This window comes from Coregonus clupeaformis, chromosome 9 (assembly GCF_020615455.1).
Source record: "Coregonus clupeaformis isolate EN_2021a chromosome 9, ASM2061545v1, whole genome shotgun sequence".
NCBI classification, from domain to species: domain Eukaryota; kingdom Metazoa; phylum Chordata; class Actinopteri; order Salmoniformes; family Salmonidae; genus Coregonus; species Coregonus clupeaformis.
Window position 1 is genome coordinate 52,752,249 of NC_059200.1, and position 10,791 is coordinate 52,763,039.

A 10,791-nucleotide genomic window follows, 5' to 3' on the forward strand; every position below is an offset into this window, starting at 1 on the left:
TTATTGGACCTAGGCCTTCATTGTGTGACAAGCTCGTGATGCTGAAAGGACAGCAACCATAATACCACCGCAGGAGAGTGCACTTTTTGTAAAACACAAAGGGCCAATGGTGTAGTGGAGGCTATATGCAGGTATATGCCATATACCCACTTTTTTTTCAGTGGGCATTGCCTTTATTCACTTCTTAATCCCTACTGTTGCGTATAAAAGTAGTGTAGTGGAGGTATACGACTTATTCATTATGTAGTAAAATAGAGAAATCATGCACAAAGTAGCCTACACAATCGCAAAGCACTTGAAATATATTCACGTGCGCGTAGCACACAGCCTAGTTTCAGCTGAATATCATCTGCCGGCAGCAAGAGCGTGGAGCTCTCAACTGGTTGTCGCATGGTGCAGCTCACAGAAGAATGACATCGGTAGCCGGTAGGTAGGAATGACATCTCAACTTAGATCTACCAGTAAATGCAAACTAGTAAGCAAACCAGGTATTGAAAAAGGTTGGTCTGTAGTCTTGGTTAGTGGGCTATTTGCGATGCGCAATTCAGTCATCATGCGCTGTTTACATGAACATTTCTAAAGGCTTTCCCAAAAAAACTTCCCAATTAAATGTTGACTGCAATGCAAGGCCTACCTGACAATTATACAATGTTGATTTGTATCAATGGGGAGGGCATTTGTTTTGCTCAATTCAATGAAAGGGCAACTACACCCTCCCGAAATATTTGTTTTGTATTTTTCCCCAGACCTCAAAAATGTTCTCCTGGTGTGGTTTAAGCATTTTGTAGGTTTTCTATTTTAAAAAGTCTGAGTTTGAGTGTGAAAATCTGACACATTTATAAGAAAACATAAGATTTTTCACACAGGGTGCCTTTCCTTCACACAGGATCCACTTCTCCAGGCACCAATACACCACTGCATAGGGCCGATGGATAGACAGCAGTCACACACAGCATGAAGTTAAAGGATAAGCAGTCCATTCACGCTGACATAATAAGCCAGTAGGTCCCAATCATAAGAATACAAAAACAATCATTAGGCTAAGCATTTCCCAATCGAAATGTACAACTATCACTTCCCATTGCAAAAAAACATTTCATGTTTAGCACACAAAGTAACTGGTGATCTAAAGTCTAAATGCAACAATGTTTCAAAGAGATGGCTAACAGCAGCATAAGAGCCGCAATAATAAATAAATAAACTTTCCACTCACCAAATGATGATAATTTGAAACTTAACTTCTTGTTGAAAGTTATTCTTGAAAAGTGAGAAGCTAACAAATTGGCAACAACATCCTCTTCGATAACACCTGCTGCAGCCGCTGCAAACTAGCCAACAACAAAAGATAGCAAGCTAGACTGTGGGAAAACTACTGCTCCCAATTGCCCAGTGACCTGTTGGCGTTCGAGAAGGCAGAAGTTTCCCTATGTTTGTGTAAAAACGGTCCCACCCATTACAAGTCAATGTGATTGGTTTATTCCACTGTCACTCCAAAATGTTGCCCTAATACAATTGAATGGCAGATGCCTTCTATCAAGCTTCTGAAGGGAAGCACAGCCGCGAGCTGCCCAGTGACACAAGACTTCCAGACGAGCTAAACCACTTCTATGCTCGCTTCGAGGCAAGCAACACTGAAGCATGCATGAGAGCACCAGCTGTTCCGGATTATTATGTGATCACGCTCTCCGTAGCAAATGTGAGTACAACTTTTAAGCAGGTCAACATTCACAAGGCCGCAGGGCCAGACGGATTACCAGGACGTGTACTCCGAGCATGTGCTGACCAACTGGCAAGTTTCTTCACTGATATTTTCAACATGTCCCTGACTGAGTCTGTAATACCAACATGTTTCAAGCAGACCACCATAGTCCCTGTGCCCAAGAAAGCGAAGGTAACCTGCCTAAATGACTACCGACCCGTAGCACTGACGTCTGTAGCCATGAAGTGCTTTGAAAGGCTGGTCATGGCTCACATCAACACCATTATCCCAGAAACCCTAGGCCCACTCCAATTTGCATACCGCCCCAACAGATCCACAGATGATGCAATCTCTATTGCACTCCACACTGCCCTTTCCCACCTGGACAAGAGGAACACCTACGTGGGAATGCTATTCATTGACTACAGCTCAGCATTCAACACCATAGTGCCCTCATAGCTCATCACTAAGCTAAGGATCCTGGGACTAAATACCTCCCTCTGCAACTGGATCCTGGACTTCCTGACAGGCCGCTGTAGTGTCGCGATAACGATGCTGAGATGCTGTGACAACAAGAAATCCGCTGACACTGTCCTTGATTATAATAGTTTATTACATCAAAGATTTCAGTGTCAATTTACAGACTCCTGCAGACATCTGGAGAACAACTGACCCAATCTCTAATATGTTGTTCCTCTCTGTCCTTTGTTCCAACCATGGTATTTATAATCTGTAACATGATATGGGTGGTTTTCCCATAAACCAATCCCTGGCCTCCACATAACAGACTTCCTCTGTTTTAGGAGGCCCCTATAGTAATGCTTTCCAGATGCTTCCGCAAGCTGAGTCAACTTCCTCTAACACACCATTTGCAAACGTCAGCAAAGTCATAAACTGTTTAGACACTACACCGCCCCCAGGTGGTAAGGGTAGGTAACAACACATCTGCCACACTGATCCTCAACACAGGGGCCCCTCAGGGGTGTGTGCTCAGTCCCCTCCTGTACTCCCTGTTCATCCATGACTGCATGGCCAGGCACGACTCCAACACCATCATTAAGTTTGGCGACGACACAACAGTGGTAGGCCTGATCACCGACAACGATGAGACAGCCTATAGGGAGGAGGTCAGAGACCTGGCCGTGTGGTGCCAGGATAACAACCTCTCCCTCAACGTGACCAAGACAAAGGAGATGATTGTGGACTACAGGAAAAAAAAAGAGGACTGAGCACGCCCCCATTCTCATCGACGGGGCTGTAGTGGAACAGGTTGAGAGCTTCAAGTTCCTTGGTGTCCATGTCACCAACGAACTATCATGGTCCAAACACACCAAGACAGTCGTGAAGAGGGCACGACAAAGCCTATCCCCCCTCAGGAGACTGAAAAGATTTGGCATGGGTCCTCAGATCCTCAAAAAAGTATACAGCTGCACCATCGAGAGCATCCTGACCGGTTGCATCACTGCCTGGTATGGCAACTGCTCGGCCTCCGACCGCAAGGCACTACAGAGGGTAGTGCGTACGGCCCAGTACATCACTGGGGCCAAGCTTCCTGCCATCCAGGACCTCTATACCAGGCGGTGTCAGAGGAAGGCCCTCAAAATTATCAAAGACTCCAGCCACCCTAGTCATAGACTCCATAGGTCCAAAATACTTCTCAACAGCTTCTACCCCCAAGCCATAAGACTCCTGAACAGCTAATCATGGCTACCTCCCTACTGTTATTTTATTTTACTTCTGCTCTTTTTTTCTCAACACTTTTTTGTTGTTGTTTTATTTTACTTTTTTATTAAAAAATAAATGCACTGTTGGTTAAGGGCTGTAAGTAAGCATTTCACTGTAATGTCTGCACCTGTTGTATTCGGCGCATGGGGCCAATACAATTTGATTTGATTTGATGGCTTAGCCAATGGCTGACTTAGCCAGCTAGATTTATCTCCTCAGAGACCACCAAAGAAAAATCCTGATTGGATCTTTTTTTCCTCTTCAATGTTAACCCTTTCCTTTCTAACAAAAACTGAAGAGATTAAATAATAACATAATTGAAAATAATAATATTATTATGTTTTTTTATTTTATAAATCCTTAGCCTTTCTCTGAAAGTGTAGAAAGCCCTCATTGTTCTCCACTGTGTTTGGGTTAGTAATTTGTAGAGTAGCTATATTTTCCCTCTGCATGCATTTTTTTCACCATTCTGAATGTCTAAAGAATTCATGTTCTTCTGAAATATGAACACAGAAATACTGTTCTATTTTTGTTTTTTTTCTCCCCAATTTTGTGGTATCCAATTGGTAGTCCCAGTTTGTCCCATCCCATCACTGCAACTCCCGTACAGACTCGGGAGAGGCGAAGGTCGAGAGCCGTGCGTCCTCCGAAACACAACCCAGCCGAGCCGCACTGCTTCTTGACACAATGCCCGCTTACCCCGGAAGCCAGCCGCACCAACCGTACACCTAGCGACCGTGTCAGCGTGCACTGCGCCCGGCCCGCCACAGGAGTCGCTAGTGTGCGATGGGACAAGAATATCCCAGCCAGACAAACCTTCCCCTAACCTGAACGACGCTGGGCCAATTGTGCGCCGCCCAATGGGTCTCCCGGTCGCGGCTGGCTGCGACAGAGCCTGGACTCAAACCAGGATCTCTAGTGGCACAGCTAACAATGTGATGCAGTGCCTTAGACCACTGTGCCACTCGGGAGGCAATACTGGACATTTTGAACTCTTATTATGGTGGTGATTTGACAAAATTACAATCATGGTCTTGAATGTTTCTGGTCTCGGTCATGACTCGGTCACACCCCACCTCCGGTCTTGGTCTTGACTCGGATTAGATTTTCTCCAGTCTTGAATCGATCTTGCTTTAGGTGGTCTCGAACACAACACTGCTGGGTGGTACTGGCTCCACATAATTGTCAATGACCATGTGCCATCTGTCCTCAGGTTCATCTCCCTCTGTTGTGCTGGTTCCAATGCTGGTTCCATTGCCCCTCTGCTCCTCCCTCTTCTTTGTTGAGGCCTAGGTGTCCTCCCTGCCCCTGCACCTCTAGATGAACTGACTGAGAGGGGAGTGGAGCCAGGGCCTGCAATGGGGGTAGTAGGAGAGGAGTGGGGCCTTTTTGGATTGGTGGAGCTGGAACCATCAGTAGAGACAGCATTAGAGACAGCAGTGGGGGGTTGTGGATCTGGCAGTGGAGGGTGAAGACCTTTACGGGGGGTTGGCTCCCAAACATCATCATCATCATCATCTTCTCTGTGGGGAATAAAATAAAGGAATATAAAGGGATCAATATTGCTGTATGATACACATCATTACAGTTGACAAATTTTACAAAACTACACTACATTATTGTAATGTTAAAGCAATATACTAAAAAGATATCACCCAGCCTAAACTTTGTTACAAATTCCCTGCTGGTGACTTTTAGCACACCATCTCACAACCCTCTCTCAGACAAAGTCTTTAAATGTCTAACTACCCAACGTTTATTGACTTGATTAGCTAAGTGTGGTATTGTCGTTATTCGTTCTAAATGGACATTGTAAGATGTCTAGCTAGTAATTTGTAACGCTAACAAGCTAGCAAGAAGATGCATAGCAACAGCATTAACTTCCGGTAGACAGGCGAAGCGCTAGCACACTCAACTGAAAGGATACCGTTCGTTTACAGTATACTAAAATGAACTAATAGTATGTAGTATATACTCATTAAGTATGTAGTATACATTATGTTAGTATGGGTATTTGAACACAGCTATAGTAGGTTGACTGGTGAGCTAATGTTGCTAATTTCACAGTGGCGTCAAAGTCCTGCAATAAGGCAGCAGCTACTCTTCCTGGGGTCCAGCAAAATTAAGGCAGTTATACAGTTGAAGTCGGAAGTTTACATACACCTTAGCCAAATACATTTCAACTCAGTTTTTCACAATTGCTGACATTTAATCCTAGTAAAAATTCCCTGTCTTAGGTCAGTTAGGATCACCACTTTATTTTAAGAATGTGAAATGTCAGAATAATAGTAGAGAGAATGATTTATTTCAGCTTTTCTTTCTTTCATCACATTCCCAGTGGGTCAGAAGTTTACATACACTCAATTAGTATTTGGTAGCATTGCTTTTAAATTGTTGGATCAAATTGTTAACTTGGGTCAAAGGTTTCGGGTAGCCTTCCACAAGCTTCCTACAATAAGTTGGGTGAATTTTGGCCCATTCCTCCTGACAGAGCTGGTGTAACTGAGTCAGGTTTGTAGGCCTCCTTGCTCGCACACGCTTTTTCAGTTCTGCCCACAAATGTTCTATTGGATTGAGGTCAGGGCTTTGTGATGGCCACTCCAATACCTTGACTTTGTTGTCCTTAAGCCATTTTGCCACAACTTTGGAAGTATGCTTGGGGTCACTGTCCATTTGGAAGACCCATTTGCGACCAAGCTTTAACTTCCTGACTGATGTCTTGAGATGTTGCTTCAAAATATCCACATCATTTTCTTTCCTAATGATGCCATCTATTTTGTGAAGTGCACCAGTCCCTCCTGCAGCAAAGCACCCCCACAGCATGATGCTGCCACCCCCATGCTTCACGGTTGGGATGGTTTTCTTTGGCTTGCAAGGCACCCCCTTTTTCCTCCAAACATAACGATGGTCATTATGGCCAAACAGTTATATTTTTGTTTCATCAGACCAGAGGACATTTCCCAAAACATTCATGTATCTCAAAGTTTGTTCAATAACTAATGTTTGCTCCGTTCAGTGGGTGTGCCGGGGTGTGGCTTTAAGCAACGAGTGACGTATTTAACGGCCAGCGGTGCATTTTGAACCCACAACTCAACCCTTTCCCGTTTTTCAAGTGGTCGTTCTATTACGTTATGTACTGAACGCAGCCCTGACCAACTACGCTAATTGATCAGTTCAGTGATTGCCTAAATTCAACACACCTGGTCTTCCAGGTTTGTTAAATCAAAAACATGAAGTACCTGTGGCACTCCAGGACCAGGGTTGCCTACCCCTGCCCTAGAGGTATTAGTCCAGAGTGTCAAACTCATTTCATGGAGGTCCTAGTGTCTGCTGGTTTGAGGAGTTCCTTACTAATTAGTGACCTTACTTCATCAATCAACTACAACGGAGGAGCGAAAACCTGCAGACACTCGGCCCTCCATGGAATGAGTTTGACGCGTGTATTAGTCAATGCTTATAAACTGAATATTGTGTGTGAATTTCCATATATCAATGACCCTAACAAAAGAGTTGAATTGTTCAGCTACATGTGCAATAAATGCAAACATGGCTTTGGTGATGGTATATAATGTATTTATTGTCATCTTCCTATCAGGCCACTGCATGCTGTGACATGGGCCTGGATGGTGACATTCTCCAAGCTACCTGACTGAATACTGGGGCCTTCAGTGGTACCGGAAGCAAGGGCCTTACCTGGGAGTACAGCAAAAGTCTCTGTCTCGCAGCTATTCTGTCAACATGTATTGTATTCAACCACTCAAATTCATACAAACTGCTACGGACGCAAGCACAGACTTATATTCACTTTGTCTACTTGTCCCATTCTTCAATCTTGTCTGTGTCACGGTTTCGGCCGAGGCTGCTCCTCCTCCTGGTTCGGGCAGGCTTCGGCGGTCGTCGTCCCCGGAGTACTAGCTGCCACCGATCGATGTTTCATGTTCGTTTGGTTTTGTCTTTATGTTATACACCTGTGTCTTGTTAGTCCTCGTTAGTGTCCTATTTAGTTCTCGTTGGTTGTGTTTGTCTTTGTGTGTGATTGCTCTTCTGTTTTCGTGTTGGAGCTACGTACTTCCCTCCAGTGTTTTGGAGAGGGTTTTCGCACATGTTAGTGCGCCGTTTGTTTGACGCCTGTGTGCGCCGTTATTTCGCCTTCGGGCTTATTGTGCTTATTTTCTACGTGATTATTGCACTAAAGTCTTTTGGACTGAGCTTCTGCGTCCTGCGCTTGATTCATGCACCACACCCACCTTCAGCACCCCTTGACAGAATCACACACCAGAATGGAATCAGCAGGATCTGTAGTTACGCCTGAGTCGCTCGAGGAGCATGTCCGCGGCCAAGATGACCAGATACGACAACTGGGGACCGCTCTACAGGACGTCATCAACACCTTGCACCGATGGGAGGCCAGCGGGGTACCCACGCCTCCACCTACCCTGCCAACCCCATCGGCCGGTCCACCAGTCCCAGGTCCGGAACCCAGGGGGATTCGGCTCTCGCTCCCGAGGGCGTATGATGGAACAGCTGCCGGGTGTCAGGGGTTCCTCCTGCAGGTGGAGCTCTACCTGGCCACTGTACACCCGGTGCCCTCGGGACACGAGAGCGTTTCCGCCCTCATCTCCTGTCTCACGGGCAAGGCGTTGGAGTGGGCTAACGCCGAGTGGAGGAAGATGGACGCCAACACCATCTCCTACGCCGAGTTCTCCCGTCGCTTCAAGGCCGTGTTCGACCATCCGCCTGAGGGCAAAGCGGCGGGGGAGCGTCTAGTCCACTTGAGACAGGGGAGGAGGAGCGCACAGGCGTTTGCTCTAGAGTTCCGGACTCTAGCGGCGGACGCAGGGTGGAATGAACGGGCCCTCATCGACCATTTTCGATGTAGCCTACGGGAGGACGTTCAACGTGAGTTGGCCTGCAGGGATACCCATCTTACCTTCGACCAGTTGGTCGATATGTCCATCCGTCTGGACACCCTGCTGGCCAACCGTGGACGTCCAGAGGGGGGTCCGTCCATTCCGCCCTCCGGCACCTCCGAGCCGAGCCCTATGGAGCTCGGGGTGCCGGGCGCTAGAGAAAGGAGGAGGAGGAGCCCGAGGGGGCCTGTCTCCCTGCACCAAGTGCGGTCGTGGAGGGCACACTGCGGCCAGGTGCTGGGGAGGGTTCTCCGGGGAGAAGACAACAGGCCACGCACTGGGGGGCCTCCCAGGTGAGTAGACGTCCCACTTACCCAGAGCTTTCTGTTGCGCACTTTTGTATACCTGTTTGTTTTCCACAGGTTGCACCTCATTCCCAGCATAAGGCGCTAGTAGATTCAGGCGCAGCTGGGAATTTTGTTGATCGGAAGTTGTGTGTAGATTTAGGGATCCCTCTCCTACCTGTTGACAAACCTTTTCCCGTTCATGCCTTAGATAGCCGCCCGTTGGGGTCGGGGTTGATTAGGGAGATCACAGCGCCACTTAGGATGTGTGTCGCAGGGGGGTCATGAAGAGACTATACAGCTGTATCTGATCGACTCTCCTGCGTACCCAGTGGTGCTGGGTATTCCCTGGTTAAGCACCCATAACCCTGCTATTTCGTGGCAACAGAGGGCTCTCGATGGGTGGTCTGCTCAGTGCGAGGGGCGATGTCTGGGTGTTTCCGTGGGGGCGACTTCGGTGGAGAGTCCAAACCAAGTGCCCGCACTGCACATTCCGCCTGAATATGGGGATTTAGCTCTCGTGTTTAGCAAGACTAGGGCGACGCAGTTTCCTCCTCATAGACAGGGGGATTGTGCGATTGATCTCCAGGCAGGAGCAGCGCTCCCACGGAGCCATGTGTATCCTTTGTCTCAAGAGGAGAGAAAAGCTATGGCGACTTACATAACCGAATCTTTGAGACAGGGATACATTCGGCCCTCCACTTCTCCCGCCTCCTCAAGCTTCTTTTTTGTGAAAAAGAAAGATGGAGGGTTGCGCCCGTGCATTGATTACCGTGGTCTCAATCAGATTACTGTGAAATACAGTTATCCACTCCCTCTGATTGCGACCATGACGGAGTCATTGCATGGAGCGCGGTTTTTCACAAAACTGGATCTCAGGAGCGCGTATAACTTGGTGCGCATTAGGGAGGGCGACGAATGGAAGACAGCGTTTAGTACCACGTCAGGTCATTTCGAGTATCTTGTCATGCCATATGGGTTGATGAATGCTCCATCAGTCTTCCAATCCTTCGTAGATGACATTTTCCGGGATATGCAGGGACAAGGGGTGGTCGTGTACATTGATGATATTCTGGTGTACTCGTCTACCCGAGCCGAGCATGTAACCCTGGTGCGTCGTGTATTGAGGAGGCTGTTGGAGCACGACCTATATGTCAAGGCAGAGAAATGTCTGTTTTTCCAGGAGTCGGTCTCCTTTTTGGGTTATCGGTTGTCCGCGTCGGGTGAGAATGGAGGTGGATCGTGTGTCCGCTGTGCGTAATTGGCAAACCCCAACCACTGTAAAAGAGGTGCAGCAGTTCTTGGGCTTTGCGAATTACTACCGGAGGTTTATCCGGGGTTTTGGACAGGTGGCAGCTCCCATCACGTCCCTTCTGAAAGGGATTCCGGTGCGCCTGCAGTGGTCAGCTGATGCGGACAGGGCCTTTGGGAGACTGAAGGACCTGTTTACGTCGGCTCCGGTGCTGGCGCATCCGGATCCCGCATTACCCTTTCAGGTTGAGGTGGACGCGTCTGAGGCAGGTATAGGGGCCGTTCTCTCTCAACGGTCCGGCTCGCCACCTAAACTCCGCCCCTGTGCTTTTTACTCTAAAAAGCTCAGCCCGGCGGAGCGTAACTATGACGTTGGGGACAGGGAGCTGTTAGCTGTAGTTCAAGCCCTTAAGGTGTGGAGGCATTGGCTTGAGGGGGCTCAACACCCTTTCCTCATTTTGACTGACCATCGGAACCTGGAGTACATCCGGGCAGCGAGGAGACTGAACCCTCGCCAGGCTCGATGGAGTATGTTTCTCACCAGGTTCGTATTTAAAATCACGTACATCCCTGGGTCCCAGAATGGTAAGGCAGATGCACTGTCCCGGCGGTATGACACGGAGGAGTGGTCCGTTGAGCCTACTCCCATACTACCGGAGTCTTGCCTTGTGGCACCGGTGGTGTGGGAGGTCGATGCCGAAATCGAGCGAGCGTTGCGTACCGACCCCAGCCCTCCACAGTGTCCTGAGGGTCGGAAGTACGTTCCGCTCGAGATTCGGGATCGACTCATTTACTGGGCTCACACGTCACCCTCCTCTGGACATCCGGGTATTGGCCGGACAGTGCATTGCCTTAGCACTAAATACTGGTGGCCTACTTTGGCTAGGGATGTGAGGGTTTATGTCTCCTCCTGCTCGGTGTG